Consider the following 18,438-nt stretch of genomic DNA (forward strand, 5'->3'; position numbering starts at 1 on the left):
GGATTTTGCTAAAGGCTCTTCTGCGACTCCCTCTGGGAGTTAGATGCTCGAGGAAAAAGAAAATGCGTGTGTCGCTGCTCCAACTGCAAGGGTGTGTGTCCCCTTTTAATGAGGAGGGATGGAAGAGAGCTGCTCCCACTCCTGGAGAGATGAAGGCCACTGAAACCCCTGTAGTCTGGAGCCCAGGAGTGCTGCCCAGAGGCGGCAGGGACAGGATCCTACCTGAGCAGCAGTGACAATAATAACAGGCAACATTAATGAGTGCTCACTGTGGGCCAGGCCAGGTCTAAGCCCACTGCATGGATTAACTCAACCCTCAAAGCAGCTCTGTGCAGCAGGTGCTGTCATAACCCCACTGTACAGGTGAGGAAACTGAGGCACAGAAAGATCTCCCCTAGTGATCAGCATTGTCCCCTCCCTGACTTCCTTTGTGCTTTTACTTAAACGTCACCTTTTTTTTTTAATTAGTTAATTAATTAATTTATTTATTATTTCTTGGCTGCGTTGGGTCTTCGTTGCTGCGCGTGGGCTTTGTCTAGTTGTGGTAAGTGGGGGCTACTCTTCATTGCGGTACGCATGCTTCTCATTGCGGTGGCTTCTCTTGTTGCAGAGCAAGGGCTCTAGGGGCATGGGCTTCAGTAGTTTGTGGCACGTGGGCTCAGTAGTTGTGGCACATGGGCTTAGTTGCTCCACCGCATGTGGGATCTTCCCGGACCAAGGCTCGAACCCGTGTCCCCTGCCTTGGCAGGCGGATTCTTAACCACTGTGCCACCAGGGAAGTCCCAAACGTCACCTTTTTATTGAGACATTCCCTAACCACTGTTTAAAACTGTATTCCCATCCCCACTCCATCACTCCCTTGTCACCTTCAGATATGCTCTATCATCTACTAACTTATTTTGTTCATAGGCTGGCTGCCTCCACTAGAATGTAAGTTCCACAAGGGCAGGGATTTCAATCTGTTCATCTTGTGTCATTCACTTCTGTATCCCCAACAGCTAGAACAGGGTTCAGCACATAGCAAGTGCTCCATCAACGTGTGTTGAATAAGTAAAGGCTGAGTCACTTGCCCAAGGTCACCCAGCTTTTAAATGGCAGAGCTTAGGTTCAAACCCAGGCACCCTGGTCCCTGACCCAGGAAGGACCTTCTCCCACTGCTGAATGAAACTCCATGGGCAACAGTGATCTCTGAGTCTTTTCTGTTCCCCTGAACTGAGTTGGGAATACCAGGGCTTCTGAGAGCAGCCCCCGTCTGACTTTTTGTGGGCAAAGACAAGCAGACTTGAAAAAAGACCCTCTCCAAATAACCCTTGTGTCATGGACTGAATGTTTGTGCCCCCCCGCAAGATTCTCATGTTGCAGTCATAACCCCAGGGTGGTTGTATTTGGTGTAAGGAAGTCATTAAGGTCAAGTGAGGTCATAAGGGTGGGACCCTGATCCAATACGATTAGCATCCTTACAAGAAGAGTCACCAGAAAGCACTCTCTCTCCCTCTCTCTCTCTCCCCCCCTGCCACCCTCTGTGAGTGAGCACGTACCCAGGAAAAGCCATGTGAGCACACAGCAAGAAGGCAGCTGTCTGCAAGCCAGGAGGAGAGCTCTCACCAGAACCCAAACTGGCGGGAATCTTGATACTGGACTTCCAGCCTCCAGAGCTGCGAGAAGATGACTTTCTGTTGTTTAAGCCACCCAGTCTATGGTACTGTGTTACAGCAGTCTGAGCAGACTAACATACTCCGTCATTGCTGAGTGCTGAATGGGTCTCTCGCCTGCTCAAGAATGCCGATGGCTCCCCACTGCCTGCAGGGTAAGGTCCAGACTCCAGCACCTGGCCCCAACTGGGTATTAATTAATTGACTAGTGGTGGCTGAATCAGACCCTACTTAGGTGCCTTCCCGGACTTGCTCTGCCGCAGCTTCCTCCTATACCATCCATCAGCTACTTTCTCACTGGAGAGCCAGGCTGCTACCATCGCATCTCACCTAACACCACCGCTGTCTCAGCCTCCCCTGGGGTGAGACTCTGGCACAGCCTCCCCTGCATCCAACACAGGAGCCATAGCAGCTCCAGTGCCCAGGTTCAATCCACTGGACATAAGGAGGTGCTGGCGGTTCTCACTTCTGGACTCAGCTGACACGCCATACCACAGGGCGTGGGATTTGGCTTCCCCAGTGGCTGCCCAGAAGGGCCAGGTGATATGACCCAGAAGTACAAGGGCGTTTCCTCATGGGGAAAACCGGGACCAATGAGAGACCAAGATGCTGGCTGATAGACTCTCTGCCTTCTTCTACCCTGGGCAAACTGTTCTGAGTCACACTGGTTCCACTCGGCTTAACCACAGACATCCCTCATGAGTAAGCAACTGACTGGCTTTCTTTCCCCACTTCCTTACAAAGCTGTGGCTGGTCGGCATTTGCTTTTCCTCCTTTGTTGCCTACCTTCCCTTCTCTTCTCACTCTCCTTGTCCTGGGACTGCACCCCTACCCCCAGGATAGCACTAGCACTAAGTTTTGCCTCAAGCTCTGTTTTCTGGGAACCTAAAATATACTCAGTCATGGATGGCCCTTGGTGCCAGTAGGGCTTTACTCAGAATAAAGACCAAAAGAGAAGATGAATTATTGACTCTGAGAAGGAAACAAGATACTGCTGACCCTTTGATGGGGGAAAGTGACACCAAATCCATGGAGACACAGACAAAGAATCTCCTGCTTCCCATGCTGCCCCTGGAAATGCTTCCACCCATGGGAAGGCAAAAGCAGCCCAGGTTCCCTGGAGACTTGACTTCCTGAAAGACACTGAAGGGATTCAAGCTTGCTGCTAGTCTGAGGAGCATCTGATACACAATTTATATGAGAGTGTAAAAGACATACTACGGAACCTCTGTTTTCAGATGGAGCCCATGAGAACGGCTGATGCCAACATTTACTGAGTCTTTATTGTGTTCCAGGAACTAAGCTAAGCCCTTTACCTGCACTGTTCATTTAATCTTCACCAAAGCCCTATGTACTGTTAGTAGTATTAAGTGCTATCATTACTGCCCCTTTCACAGATGAGAAAATGGGTGCTGACAAGTGAGGTAACGTGTCAGAAACCACGCAGAAAGGACTCCACCCGTATCTAAAGAGGGAATGCTGAGCACAGTGGTGGCCCATAAGGAAGACACTTCGGCGGTACAGCCCTCCTAAGGAAGCCTTTTGGGTTGGTATTTTCTGTGGCATTAGAAATATCATTACTTCTGTACTAGGTAGCGATGTATGTACAACATGATAAATATAATTAACACTGCTGTAGTTATACATGAAAGTTGTTAGGAGACTAAATCCTAGGAGTTCTCATCACAAGAAAAAAATTTTTTTCTATTTCTTTAATTTTGTGTCTATATGAGATGGATGTTCACTAAACTTGTTGTGATACTCACTTCGTGATGTATGTAAATCACATCATTATGCTGTGCACCTTAAGCTTACACAATGCTGTATGTCAATTTTATCTCAATAAAACTGGAAGAAAATTAATGAATATATATATATATATACGTAATGTATTAGGTATTTGAAAAGAAAAAACATCCTTTGCTCCTTCGTTTCCCATAAGGCCAGCCCTGGCCTCAAGGTCCCTCCCCAGCCAGAGATGGGTAGAGAGGTACTGAAATATCCAAAGTGACCCTTCCTTTTCACCCTCACAGGGGGAAGTCGGTGGGGGCTTGAGAAGCAGGCAACAGGGCACATGTTGGAGTGTATTTGTCTCTGGCTCCCATATGACACAGTTGGCTCTGGTCAGAAGCAACAGCCGGTGGAATAAGAAAGGCTCCTCCCCCCAGCTGCTCCTCCCAGGGTCCCAGGGCCTCTACCCACCAACCAATCCCTCTGCTCAACGGAGGGAAAAGCAGAGGTTTCTTGGGCTTTCATTCTCCCCCAGTTCCCCAGTTCTGTGAGGGAGCTCTGGACCAGAAAGAATAAAAGAAAAAGCAGCAATTCTTAATATAATGACCTTGAAGAGCAACTCCATTTTACCTTGAAAACTGCATAACTGAAAGCAGAGTCTATGTAGACAATGCAAATGATATGCATGTAATATGCAAACGTAATGCAAATGATCCAGGGCCGGGCCAGGGCTAAGGCGCCCAGTGGCCTCTAGAGGGAGGTAGAGGAAAGCGAACCCAGGGTAGTTAGGACCTGGGGTCAGGAACCAGGTGAATGCTTTGGCTGGGAGCACCTTAGAGAGGACCCGCGTCCACGGCACTGTGAACCTTCCCAACCCCATGGACTCTTCCAGTCACACCAGCACTGCACTACACACACGTGTACACACATACACACACAACTGATGTCACCACACTGACACACACATTAAAACACACACACACTCACAGGAACACACACAGTCACGCTGCCATGAAACACTGACGCACAGACACCCAGCCATTCACAAAGACACACAGACTCACTTACACACCTACCCACTCCACCACACACATGGATGAACGCAAACACATATGCAGACACACACACGTAGAAACACACCAACACGGACACAAACACAGACGTACACATCTCCATGCTGACCCAGTGCAGCCAGTCTGATAAATCTATCTGGAAAAGAAAACAATCTAGACGTACTGAATACCTACTTTGTGCCAGGCATGGTGCAGGAACTTTAAATCCTCATTTGATCTTCATGAAGCAAGGTTAAGAAGTGGGATGTAGGGGGGTGAATATTCCAATATTTACTGACAAGGAAAAGGAAACCCAAAGGTGAGCGGATAGGCCGGAGCTTACCCAGTAAGCAGCCGGAAAGAGAGAGACCCAGCTTCGTAGGGTGCCATGAAGCCACGCCACTACCCCTCCCCCAGCAGAGGCTTCCCTGTGCACAGTGGGACACAGACATCACTGCCAGCTCGTCACTCCTCCACCTCGGGGTCCTCCCCAGCCAGGGGTTAACCTCTGGCTTCCTCAGAGACACTCCTGCCCTTCTCCATCTGGCCCTTTCATCACTTTGGCTGGGGTGTGCTCTGCGACCTCACATTAATTCTGGCCTTAGTATAATCTAATTTGCAAATCTCCTGGGGGAGGAAGGCAACCATTTCTTTCAACCCAAACGGGATACAAGACTGGATTTTCAGTCTCTGCCTGTCTCTGTGTGCATGTTCACACTAGAAGAATGACTCTTTCCCCAAAAGTATACAAACTTTAAATGCCACTCTGCCCACCACTTCCTACACACACACACACACACACACACAAACACACACACACTGAAAAGGAAATGTGCTTTTCAGGGCAAAGAATGTGTAATATTTGTCACTCCCTGCCATTAAGTCACCATGTCACTTTGGGCAAGTCACCCACCATCCCAGGGTCTCAGTTTCCTCATTTGCCTCATTTGAGAGATAAGACAAGCTGATTCTCAAGGCCCCTCCCTCCCCCACCTTCCATCTCCCTGATAGCACAAGAGCCTGAGGCTGGCAGTTGCCCTGCGGTGTTCCCCAGAACTGTCCCCTGACTTTGGGGACTGCTAACGCTGGGCTCTGAGAGGAGCACAGGCCTGGGCCCTGCCAGGGAAGGACAAGGTCAACCACAGCCCCAGGGTTAGGATTCAGCCATCACCCGCAGGCCTCTGGCCTGCCTACCTGAGATACTCTATGTCCCCCTGGTAACCTCAGAGGCTCAAAAGGGAGGTCAGCTGGGAGCAGGGGAACCCTGAGATATAATAAGGCCGTGATTTCGGAGCAAGCTGGAAGAGTTGCAAAATGCCACATTGAGGGTTTCGAGTGTATTTTAGGGCCTTGGGCTCTCTTTCCAAATTAATATGCATGGGGACAAGCATGCCATTTATTTGCATATGTAGATTGTTGCTCATCCACTGCCGGATAAAAAAGTTTTGGGGTGTTATTATTTACTCTAGTTATTTTAAGCTTGGATGATAAACCAGTCAAGTCAGGCAGGGGGAGGGCAGCTTCCAAGGGCAGGAGTAGGTTTTAAATAATTTTCGATCTGAGGAAAGGTGGGTTCCAGATACCCAGGAATGGGTCACGCCGACCCTGACCGGCAGCATCAATTCCAGGACAGCCCTTCCAAGGTCATCCCATTCAGCCCCTACCTCAGAAAGCCTGGCCACCTCACGTGGTCCCACAGAAGCCTTTGGGAAACCAAGCCCATCACTATCACTCAAGGTCATGGTTGAGAGGCAGGCAGGCACAGGTTTGGGGTGTGACTTTGGGCAAGCCACTTGAGCCCTTGTTTCTGAGGATAATGACCTGCTTTGCAAAGTTGTAAAATACACACTAGAAAGTTATGGAGAGGGATGGTGGTGATGGCTGCATAATATTATGAAGTATTTAATACTAGTGAACTGTACACTTCAAAATGGTTAAGATGGTAAATTTTATGTGTATTTTATCACAATAAAAATAAAATTTTAAAAAAAGGACAAACTTGAAAATAAATGCACCAAAAAAGTGCTTGTTAAAGCGTGAAGCCCTAACCAAGGTAACCGTTGTTAAGGTATCTTCTCTCCTAGGGTAACTGGCATCCGCTCCTCCCACGCACCTTCAGGGAAGCCTCCATCCCCTGCCACTGCCACCCAAAGCCACCCGAGGATCTGAGAACCATTATCCTGCTCTTTACTAGCTTCACTTCTCTTTTCTGCATCAAATAACACCTAACGACTCCACCAGAAAGCAGTGAGTCCACTGGGAGAATCTAGAGGTTCCCAAATTACTCCAAAGTCCTTGTACTCCGATCAAAGAGCCCTGAAACTCGGTGAGGGTCCGTAGGGAAGGAGGCAGTGAAGCCTGGTAGCAAATTCAGGGGCTCTGAGTCATGCAGACCTCGGTGGAATCCAGGCGCTGCCAATGTCCAGTGGGACCTTGACTGCTCAATTTCTCTGAGCCTCAACCTTCTCGTCTGTACGATGAGGCTAATACTATTCTACCTACCTCTTGAGATAGTGCTGCATGCAAAGGTCCAAAATGTGGTTTCTATTATTAGGATTGCAGAACAATCAGCCACAGTTCTAGCATTAACTCTTTCAGACCTCTGGGGGCGCTCTTTCAGAGCACTCAACATTTGTTCTCAAGCAGGGGTTCCTTAGGCACTGAAGTACTAGCATTGTGGTTTCATTTCAGTGATCAAGTAGTCACACTCAGTCGCAAGGCAGCTTTGCGTCAGCGTCTGTTGTTGCGCTAGAATTAAAGAGAGCTCCTTTAATTGTTGTGGGCTAATGAGAAAAAAGTGGCTGCCTGACACACAAATGCTTTTGTGCCAAGGGCTGGCCAGATGACCCTTCAGCACGTTGTAGGAACAAAAGCTTCACAGTTGTTCAAACTAAGAAAAGCAGGGGGAGAGTTGAGTCACCACAGGGCGTGTGGTGGAGGAAGCAACCAAAACCATGATCATGTAGCAAGGCCTGATGTAGTCTTAGCACAACAGTATCTATCACGTTAAATCAATATTGTTAATCTGAATGTTACTGACTTTGTAGTTTGCATTTTAATTTATAAACTTGTTTGGGCTCTAAGACTATGTATGAGCTATAAGCATAAGTTGTTTATGTCTAGTTTTGTGTTTATATATATGTAACATATATATATTATTATATTAACAATTTAAGACAATATTGGAGGTCTGTGGGAAGCATTTTCCCCCTTTATTTTTTTTTTTTAATTTATTTTTGGCTGCACTGGGTCTTCATTGCTGCACGCGGGCTTTCTCTAGTTACAGCGAGCGGGGGCTACTCTTCGCTGTGGTGCGCAGGCTTCTCATTGCGGTGGCTTCTCTTGTTGCGGAGCACAGGCTCTAGGCGCGTGAGCTTCAGTAGTTGTGGCACACGGGCTAAGTTGCTCCACGGCATGTGGGATCTTCCTGGACCAGGGCTCGAACCATGTCCCCTGCCTTGGCAGGCGGATTCTTAACCACTGCGCCACCAGGGAAGTCCCTCTCCCTTTAAAATGGAACCATCTGTACATTTCTCAAGTATTAAAACCATTGACCCAAAGATTAATGCAGAGACCAAGCGTAAAAATCAGGTTAATTGTTCATTTTCTTCTACAGTGGATGGGAAGAGGGGATGTTTGGCTGAGAAGAAACTGCAATAGGTGAAGGTTAAGTGATTTGCCCAATGTCACTCATAGGTCAATCTCCACACTCAGGATCACTACCTTGGATGTCAGGGAAGTCTCTGGACTCTTGGGTAAATTCCTTCCTCCTTTGCTCCTGAAACATCTTATTCTACTTTGACTGAACAATAAAGGCTAATAAACAAGTGGCTTTCTCTGCATCCCAGCTCCTCTCCCCACCACGCCTCAGAGCCAAAATTTCATCCAAGTCCTGAGGAAAAGTGGATTCCTCTCCCAGCTCCAGGCAGAGGCTTCCAGAGGCTCCCAGCTCAAAGCGCTCTAAGGATGTCCAGAATAAAAGATTTCCTGTCTATTGTGAAGGGATAATGAACATAGTATGAAGAAGATTCCACCCACAGATCTTTGCAGAGCCTGCCCCTTTCCCACTTCTGACACCAGCATCACCAACAGGTAGACACCTGCTCAGTGCTGGCTCCTGGGTTTGAAACCAGTTTCAAGGAGCTGGTTTGTAAGGGAGGTGAGACCAACACAGACAGAGCCCAGGTGAAGATGAACCAGCCAGCAGATAATCAACAGCTCGGTTGTGTAGTGGAGAGATGGGAGTTGTAGGAACTCAGGGGAGAGGTAGATCAATGAGAGATGGCAGAGATGGAAGCCCCCTAGAAGGTGGGGGGCCAGAGCTGAGCTGTGAAGGCTGAGTGGCACCTGGCTGAGTGGAGGGAAGTGATCATTTCAGCCAGTGGCAAAAGCTGTGAGAAGGCAACAGCGTTCCTGAGGCAGTGAGGAAGCTGGAGATGGGCAGCCCTCACCTCCTACCAAGCTCCCCTCCTTCTCTCCACTGTCACCTTCCTGCTTATCCTTGGACTTACCAGGGGAGTTCTCACCGCAGGGCCTTTGCACTTACTATCCCCTCTGCCTGGTGTCCCCTACTCCCAGATACCCACATGGCATCCCTCCTCTCAGTCTCTGCTCAAATGTCACCATCAGAGAGGCCTTCCCTGACCACACTGCATCCCATCACCATACATACCCCTTCACCTTGCTATTTTTCTTCGTTGCAACAAGCATAAAGTATATAATGTGTTCATTTTTTACCACCTGTCTCCCCCACTTCAATGCAAGCTCCATGAAGGCAAGGGCTTTGTTTTGTTCCCTGCTATACTGAGTATGTGATCAATGATCAGTATTTACAGAATGAATGAATGAATGAATGAGAGGAAAGAAGAATGCTATAAAGGATGGAAGAATGCCAGTCATAGCTCCTGGAGGTAGCAGAGACCTCCTTCCTGTTGACAGGTCAGCAGTGTCTTCCTTCCACACGTAAGACACCAGAGACACAGAACAGGAGTGGTGGCAGGCAAGGGTGGATGGATACAAAGGGTCAAATGGGGGTAAAGGGAGGGCAGAGGAGTTCAGAAAACCTGGCCAGATCCAGCTTGGTCCCACTAGCAGAATGTTTTATGCTCTCAAAGGAATCTCTGGCCCAGGCTTGAGGGTGGCAGGAAAGATAGTCAAGGTAAAAAGGTGAGGGGTCAAAATGAGCCACAACCTAACTGGGGGTGGAAGGTCTTCAGGAAAGAGTTGTTGTAAACATCAGAGTTTAAAAAGTCCCCCAACACACAAGAGAGGGCCTGAGTGTCATCAGAGACAAGAGACAGAAGGAGGCTGTGGGACACAGCAAATGGGGAAAAGAGACTAGGAGAACAGGGCACCCATGGGTCAGGAGAATGTCGGGAAGAAACCACTTAACCTCTCCCAGCCTCCACTTCCTCATCTGTAAAATGACGACCATAATCCTGACCTCACAGGGTGGTTACAAGGCTGAGTAAAAACAACTCCCCAAAATCACCTAAACTAGTGCCCGGCATATAGTAGGCAGGCATTCATCAAATTGAGTCCCATCTCCAAAGTGAGGTTAAGGTAAAAAGGGTGAAGATTAACTGACTTTTCAAGTAAATAATCTTATTTCCCTTATTCCTGTGATTTATTAATTCAATAAATATTCACTGAAGTGCCCTGTGTTTGCATGTCACAACTGGATACAAAGAAGGATCCACTCCCACCCCATCTCAGACCTCGACGGCCTTACCTCCAATTGGGAAGACAAGGAACATTTCAACAAAATGCTGAACAATGACCCTAGAGTGTATTATGAAGTACCGAATTTGTGGTGTAGGCAATAATTGCTACAGAAGTTCAGGGGAAGGAAAGATCGATGCTTCGAGATCACTGTGGGCTCTGGTGGTCAGGGAAGGTCTAATGAGGATGCGGCTCTAACACTGGCCTTGAAGGAAAGGATGGTTTGGCTTAAACACAGAGAAAGGCAGAACTTGAAGCAGAGTCAAACCTGGTGGTGAGTCCTGACAGGTAAAGATGGGGAGAAAGGACGCAGGCAGATTGCGGAGACTTACGAGGGTCAATGTCAGGAGTTTGGGCTTCATCCAGTGAATACTATGGGTAAAAATGTAAGGTAAAAATGACATTTTCTTGAAGGAGGGAGATAGAGGCTGGGAAATGGCACCTCAGGCAACATAATGTGTCTACAGCACAGATTCTAGGCCCATTGCCACCTCTGCACTAGAATTACAGACGATCCTATTTGCAGAGCCCCATAGACTCCTCCTGTAGGAGATATACATCCCTATGACCCCCAGGCACTATGCCTTGGGGCTGGGAGATCAGAGCAGGAGGCCAGTGCCATCACCCAGCACGAGGTGGAAAGAACCTGTACAAAGGGGAAGTCTCATGCCAGAAAGGAGGACTTATGTTCAAGAAACATAATGAAAACAAAAGAAAGTCGGTGCTTGAATACAGGAAATAGAGGAAGGAGGCAAAAGTGTTGCTAAGGCTTTGAGCCCAAGCATCTGGGAAGACGGTGTTGCCAACAAGAATGAAGAATCCAGAAGGGCAGATGGCTTGAGAAGTGGGAAGACATTAGATTTCATTCTAGGCTTATAGACTTTATAATGGCAGCCAAACATCATCATCATCATCATATCATCTAATTAGCAACTGAAGATAAGATATAGGATCTCATCTTGGCCTAACGGTCCCATTTTACCACTGAGAAAAGAAAAGCAAGAGGCAGCAAGCTGGGCAGAAGGAGCTCATAACCCACCCATACTAAGATGCTGGAGTTCCCGTATGCACTATGAACAACCTCCTCCAGGAAGTCTTCCCTAACTACTGTGGCTCCCACTGATGTCATGCTCCTCCTACCATGGTCAGTCTGCAAGCCATAATTATTTGTTTACTCTCTGGGTGTGTTCTCTGATTATTTGATAGTCCACATGGTCTAGTCCTCACATGTCTCCTGCACTAGATTATAATCCTTTGATGTCAGAGATCAAATCTTCAAATAATGTACTTCTTCCATACTAATCAAGTGCAATTATTGAGTTAATTCAGATTTATCTGCCCAATAAATCCCTATTGCCCAGATGAGTAAACTGAGGCACAAAGAAGTGAAATACTTTGCTCAGGGTCACAGGGCTAAAAAGGAGTACAGAAAATTCAAACCCAGGTCTTAAACTCTAGAGCAGATATTGTTGATTGCTCCTTTCTTCTTTCCAAAAGCCTCCTAATTTTTTTCCTGTCTGAGGCTCAACACACAAATCAAGATTATTCTAGACCAATTAGGATGGTCTCCCTCCTTTGCCTGTGGCTGGCTTATGCATGGACATGTGACTCACAATTCCAGCCAACTGGACACGAGGGAAAGTCTGCTGAGCCTTCTGGTAAAGGTTCCCCTCCTGCCTTTTCTGCCTCTGCACATTGTAAAGGTGTAACACGTGGATCTGTTATAGCCATCTTGTGACCTTGAGACCAAGAAAAGATGAAAAGAATCTGGATCTTTGATGATGCTGTTGAACCACTGAAAGAACTAAGCTTGGGGCAGACAGCACACACCTGTTGTGCTGGGAGATACTAAGTTCCTTATTGTTTCAGCCAGTTGTGTTCAGGTTTTTTGCTACTTGCAGCCCTGACTGATACCCACTCCAATCAAGGGCTCTTGTCACTACAGGTACTGAGCCAAGCATTATGGGAGATATACAACAAGTAAAAGTCCTGGTCCCTGCCCTCATTGTTCCTTTCCCAAGATTAGACATTCGATAAGTATTCAATCTGTCTCTGATTCATTGATTCTCCCTTTGCTCATCAGTTACAAAGGATATATTCCCTGAAGGCATCTTTCTTCCCTTTACTCAGCCTCACTGATTATCTCTAAATTTCAGCCTCACGTTTGGACTGTGGTCTCAACATTACCGACCAGGTCCTTCTCCATCACCAGGCACCACCTCTAAGGATCAAGCTAAAAGCAAGGGACTCACGCTTAGCCCAGAGAGACCATCAGCGAAACTCCGCATTCCTAAATATTTGTTCTTTGAAATGTCTTTCTCAATTAGATCTCACCCAAATGTTTGAGAGTCAGGCTGAATTCCAACTTCCTGCTCCAGAACAGATATGTTGAGCCTGCATAATTACTGCAGCCAGCTTTATTTGCTATAAAAACATGGATTTTTTTGCTCCTTCTCGACAGAAAAATAATAAATAGAATCCAGATGAAAAATACCAGCATTTAGTAGAACAACTCTTTTATGGTTCTTTTCTTTTGGGTCTAATTAACACATTGGGGATAAAATGTGTTTTTACGTTTACCCAACCAGCTAAGGTGAGACACAAACTCTCCTTTCCTCCTGCTGAGATACAGCTTCACATCAGAAACACAGGTGAAAACAGACAGACAGTTTCAAAACATTTTGAAATGTTCCACAAACAGATCTGTATACCTGTGAGGTGGACTTCCTCCAATCCCTCTCTGTTCACACTGTTCAATTTTTTTCTCTGTCCCTTAAGAACACATTACATAGTTGCTGTCAAATGAAACACAGATAGTCCCATTAGCCAGAGAAGCAATCTCTCTTTCTTTCTTTTAAATGAAGAAGACATGCCTTTTAGGACAATGACCAGCCGGGCCATGAAAGTTTCATGAGGGGCTCTTGGAGTGGATGACACCTTTACAATTATAACAGTGCTATAATAAACCCCCGCAGAGCCACAGGGCATGGAGTCTACATCCAACACACGACACCTATTTATTCCCTAATTATATTGCAATATATTCTCTCTGTATGTGTACTGATGAAGATAAAATATTCTTTTAATTCTTTGGCCTCCTGGAAGGTAAGGGAGAGGGGATCATGCATAGGCAAATTCTGGGAGTTCCTAGAGCTCAATCACAGCCTTTGTTCCAGGCTCCCTCATTGCATAATCTCAAGAAAATCACTCACTTTCCCTTGTTCTAACACAGTGGTTCTCTCATTGCGGGTCCCGGGGCCAAGAGCATTAGCATCACCTGGGAACTTGTTAAAAATTCAAATTACTGGGCCCACTCCGGACCCTTTGAATCAAAAATTCTGGGGGTGGAGCACAGCAATCTGTGTTTAAACAAGCCTTCCACATGGAAGTCTGAGAAGCACTGGTCTACAAAACAGGAAGGAAAGAGCATTATTTTAAATTGAATCAGGGATCAGGGATACCTGGAATCTACAGGGCCTGGGATCCTTTCTGAAGAGCTGTCTCAATCTGCAGAGTCAGGGCTCCATTTACCCATCTGTATACAATGGGGCTACAGCGTTCACCAAGAAGCTGTGGATGCTGGAATTTAACAGGTACATGGTTACCTGGCACCAGTCTCTATGGATAGCAAGATCACAGTTGCCAATACTCACCAGCTCCCTCCCGCAATACTCTGACTGGCAGAAGCTCTGCAGAGTGGTCCTCCAATGCCATATCTAAGGTCATCATTGCAGCTGCCTCTGGGTTACCCTTGGCAACCAGGAGCTGGGGTCATGGAAGCCCACAGAATCTCCAAATCTCATAGTCAGTAGCTTCAAGCCTTTTCACCTCGGAGCCTTGAACCACTAGCGGGGAGGCTCAGGATTATTTCTGTTACATTGTCCCATTTCAGCACTTCCTCAGACATCTTTTGTGTGTTTGCCTCCACTCTACAACTAGACTTTAGGCCTGTGGAGGATGCTGCCTAGAATGTCAGCATCATGAGCTATGGGGCTCTGACTGACTGGCTCATGGCCATCTCCCAAGGCCTAGGCCAGTGCCTGGCACAAAGCAGGAGCTCAAGAACTGTTTGTTGACTAAATATTCCTAGCACGTTAAATGCCCTGACCATACTAAGTCCAACTGTAGGCCCCAAACCTTCAAGTATCTAAAAGTTATGTTTGGAAAGGGGCAAAGAAACTATTTGAAACCCCAGGGAAGAAGGAGAAAAGGGAAAAGGAGAAGCAAGAGCCTGAATAGTTCCCAGCTGGAGCCACAACCCTTGGCTCATAGAGTGCTGACTTCCTAGCCAATTTCTCACCCTGAATTAGGAACTAGAAGACCTCTGGGCCAGGGTTGGTTTTTTTGTTTTGGGGTTTTGGTTTTTTTTTTTTTGGTTTTTGGTTTTGTTTTGTTTTGTTGTTTTGTTTTTTGATATTAGGATCCTTGTGCAGGGAGGGGCCGGAGCTGAAGGGTGATCAGGCACTGACCACAGCTTCTGAGCTTGAGTTCTAAGCAGCTGGGTCTTCTAGCTGCCCTAATGCTTCTCACTCAAAGGCCAAATTCTCATTGGTGCTGACTCTACTGTCTTTTGACCAGACACTTAAGGAGAGCTTTTCTACCCTCTTAGGACTCAAGCCTCATGCCCCATGATCCTTCTCCCTCAATTAGAAATCTACCCAAGACTCAATTCCCAATCATCCCTTCTCCAGGTACTATCCCTAATCCTGCCCCCTCCAAACAGTGATTTCACCTGGGAAGCCTTCCTTGACTACGAAACAGTGGCTGCTCTTTCCCTGTGGACTGCACTTTATGGGGCTGGGCCGAGTCTTAAGGGTTCCTTTACCCCCAGACTTCAGTGCAGGGGCAGGACAGATATGCAACCAACTGTCACGTAAGTGATTTGTCCTGGGGGATGATCACAGCACAGCACCTGGCAAGCGACCAGTCCTCTACCTCTAACCTCACACACACCCAGTCCTGCAGCCTCCAAAGGCCTTACAGTGGCCTGGCTGGGAACACTTGCCCTGGGCTGAGAAAGTGGTAAGGACAGCACAGAGTACTAGAAAAAAAGCCCTGAACTAGGAGTCAGGAGACCTGGTTTACATTCCCTCACACCCTTAACTAGCTGTAAGCGAATCCTTTCACTTCTCTGTGCCTCCGTTTGCTGATCTGTGAGTTGGGAGGAAGAGGTGGAGACTGCAGTCGTGGACCTGGAATTTCTAGCGGCTTAAACAGCATATGATCTACGGAGAGAGCTGGTGCGTGATGTGCAACCAGGGAAAAACCCGCCAAAGCAGCTGAAGATCCAGTGTCTGTAGACGGTCGATTCGAAGCCCTGCGGGGACCCCGCCCAGCTGGCAGGGGACAAGGGCCGAGGGACCCTCTCCGCAAAGCCCCCAGCTCTCGGTCCCACTAAACCTGCTCTAAACCCTTCAAAAGAACCTCTCCAACAGCACTCCAACAAAGAGGGCTGCGAAGCCAGGGTCCCGCGACCTCCGCGGAAGCCGCACCGGGTTAAGTCCGGCCTCCCGGACTCCGGGAACGAGAGGACACGTGCCCCCGGCAGGCTCCGAAAGCCCCGGCCAGCCTTCGCTTGCCGACACCCCTACTTTCCCGGCAGGGCGTGTAAGGGGCGCTGATGCTCGCGCACGAGTACCATGGCCTGAGCGAGCAAACCACCTAAAGGCCTCCTCCAACCTCCTGGAGGCCTTGCTCTTTGCGTCCCCGGTGGGGGGTGGGGAGGGGGTAGGTCGGTACGGAGCGGGAGATCATGAAGCAGAGCCACCCAGGTTCCGGTCGGGTGACGGCTCCGTCCCACTCACAGACCCTGACTCCCGCAAGGAACGATTTTGCGTATTTTTCGTCGTATTTTTTCAAACAAATAAGGAAAATAAACCAAGCGCAGGAGGAAGGCGGCTGCGTTCTGCTGCTCCAAACGACCACAACCACGACCCGCCCCACCTCCAACACCACCGCCCAGGGCTAGGCGAGAAGTTGGGAACTTCGGAACCGCGCTCCAGGCGCGCACTGGGAGTCACTAGCTTCTCTTAACTTCGGGAGCTGCGGTCGCCGCCGAGGGCAGGAGGGACGTCCGGGGAGTCGACTCGGACTTCCCCGAAGAGTCGGGACGACTGGATGAGAAAGACAGGAAGGGGGTATACGTTCCGTTTCGCGCCTCCAAAAAGCAAAAGTGCACATGGTACCGCCCGGGGCTCAGCGGCAGCTAGGCGCACCGCTGGCCACCTCGGGGGACCTAGCCGCGCCTCGCAGGCTCTACGCGCGGACCCCGGCTCTCCCGGGCGTCTCGGGGGCGGGAGTCCCCAGACTCAGAGGAGGGCGGGCGCCCTCCCTGGGACAACCGCGCCGCGCCGCTGCGCTCGGGTTTTCCCTCGCCGCGGGCGCTGCGTCCGGACTGAGGCCAGGGAGTCCGCGCCTGCCCACGCCGGGGCGCTCCACATCCTGCCCGGACCCCTGGCGTTCTACCGGCACTCACCTCCTCCCGCGCCAAACTCGGCTTCCGCAGCCCGGACCCCGGCAGGGCAGCGGGAATCCACGGGGCTGGTGTAAAGTTAGTCGCGGGGATGCAAAGACCCTTCCCCGGGATCAAAACCCCCAAACCCCGTCCCCCTGTGCCCACAGCGCTCCGAGGCTCCGCATCCTTGCCGTCCCCGCCCAGCCACCTACCTGCTTCGCGGCCCGCCCGGGGCTCAGTCGGCCAGTCGCGGTCCTGTCCTCTGGAGCCTGAGCCGCGCCGGAGCGCCGGACCAGGAGCCGTAGCAGCGGGCAGCCCAGAGCCGGGCGGCGGGCGGCGGGCACCGCGAGAGAGTGAGCGAGCCGGCGCGCGGCTGGAGCCGCGGATGCTGCCGCTACCGCCGCCGCCGCCGCCGAGCCAGCCCCCACCTGCTTCGTCCCTCGGCCCCTCCCTCTCTCCTTCCCTCTCAGCTTCCCTCCTCCCTGCTCGTGGCTCCCTCCCTCCGTTCTCTCCCCCCACCCACCGCCTCTTTTTTTCTCCTTCTCCCTCTTCGGTCCTTTCAGACCCTGCTTTCTCGCTCTCGCTCGCTTGTTCTTTTCCCTCTTTCCGTGTCTCCCTCCAGCCTTCCTTTGGTTTCCTTTTTCTCTGAACCTTTCCCAGTCTCTCTTCTCACCTCCTTCCACCATCACCCCCCAACTTTACGTTCTTTCCCTCCTCTCTCCGTTTTCTCCTTTCTCTCTCTTGCCCCTCTGTATCTCTTTTTGCTGTTTTCTCCTCCTTTTAACCTTCTCCTGTCTCTGCCCTCCTCTCTCATCCCTACTCCCCCTCTCCCTCGGGTGGGTCAGAGTGGCCTGCGTTCCGCCCCCTTCTCCCAGCTCCGGTCGGGGGATCCCCCCCGGGGGTCAGGAGGGCCGGGGGAGCCCCCGGGCCGTGCTGGTAACAGGCTGAGGAAGGAGAGAGAGGGACAAGCCAGGGCTGGAGACGAGGGCTTGAGAAACAGCTGGGCAGGGGGCGGGCAAGAAGGCTCGGAACTCAGACTGTCAGGCCTCTAGGCCAGCTGAGCCATGCGCGGTAAGCCAGGCCGGGTAAGATGAGGAAACTGAGGCCCTGAGAGAAGAGAGCAGGGACTTGCCTTGCTAAGGTCTACTCCAGAGGCAAGGCCTAGACCATCACTGCTCCTCGCAGCCTGGGAAGGACTCCTCCGCTGACAGACGCCCATCCACTCCTTCCAGCCTCTCTGCCTGGCCCAAGCCCCAAGCTCCCAGGGCCACCAGGACGAAGCCTTCTCCCTCCAACAGCACGTTATGCCACTCCACTGCCCGCACAATGTTCTTAGGGGGTCTGAGCCAGGCAGAAGGGAGGACCTGGCTTGGAAGTGACAAAGGGAACCCCTTCTTCCCACCCCCACTCCTCCAAGCAATGAGGGACTTACCGACTACTGCTTATCAGGGATGGAGTAGCAGCAGGGTGCTTTGCTTGTGTAGTTTGTCTCCTTTTCTCCTTGAACTACAATGAGAGCAGGAAGGCCCAGACTTGGAAAAGGTGCTGTACACACCTGAGGAGAATAATTATTTTGTGAATAAAGCAGACACATTGTCTGAGGCTTTGGGAAATGCATGTCTGTACATGTGTCTGAGCACCTAGCCCTCTCAGTTCAATCATTGATAATGGACTTCATTCTGGGTCTGATGGGGCAAGTCTCACCCCTAGAAGCTTTTCCTGGCACTTCCCCATTTCAGCCCAGTGGGATCCAGAGGAGAGGTGTAGTGTTTCGGTTCCCATGGACCCCGTTCTGCAGCTCTGCTTTGTCAAGACAGGATCATGATTC

The 18,438-nt window shown here is 49.8% G+C and overlaps 1 protein-coding gene across 2 annotated transcripts in view; it reads right to left on the reverse strand.

Annotated features, from left to right (window-relative positions):
• Nucleotides 1-17,043, reverse strand: part of MEGF11 (multiple EGF like domains 11) — a 366,746-nt gene extending 349,703 nt beyond the window's left edge. The window contains exon 1 of one of the 2 annotated variants that reach the window (XM_082445216.1): nucleotides 16,823-17,043. The gene's annotated coding sequence lies outside the window, so the exon portion shown is untranslated. The remainder of the gene's footprint in view (nucleotides 1-16,822) is intronic. The other variant, XM_082445195.1, reaches the window with a different exon arrangement.
• Between the last annotated feature and the right edge of the window lie 1,395 nt (nucleotides 17,044-18,438).

The sequence above is a fragment of the Balaenoptera physalus genome (genome assembly GCF_965194825.1).
Source record: "Balaenoptera physalus genome assembly, chromosome: 2".
Classification (NCBI taxonomy): Eukaryota; Metazoa; Chordata; class Mammalia; order Artiodactyla; family Balaenopteridae; genus Balaenoptera; species Balaenoptera physalus.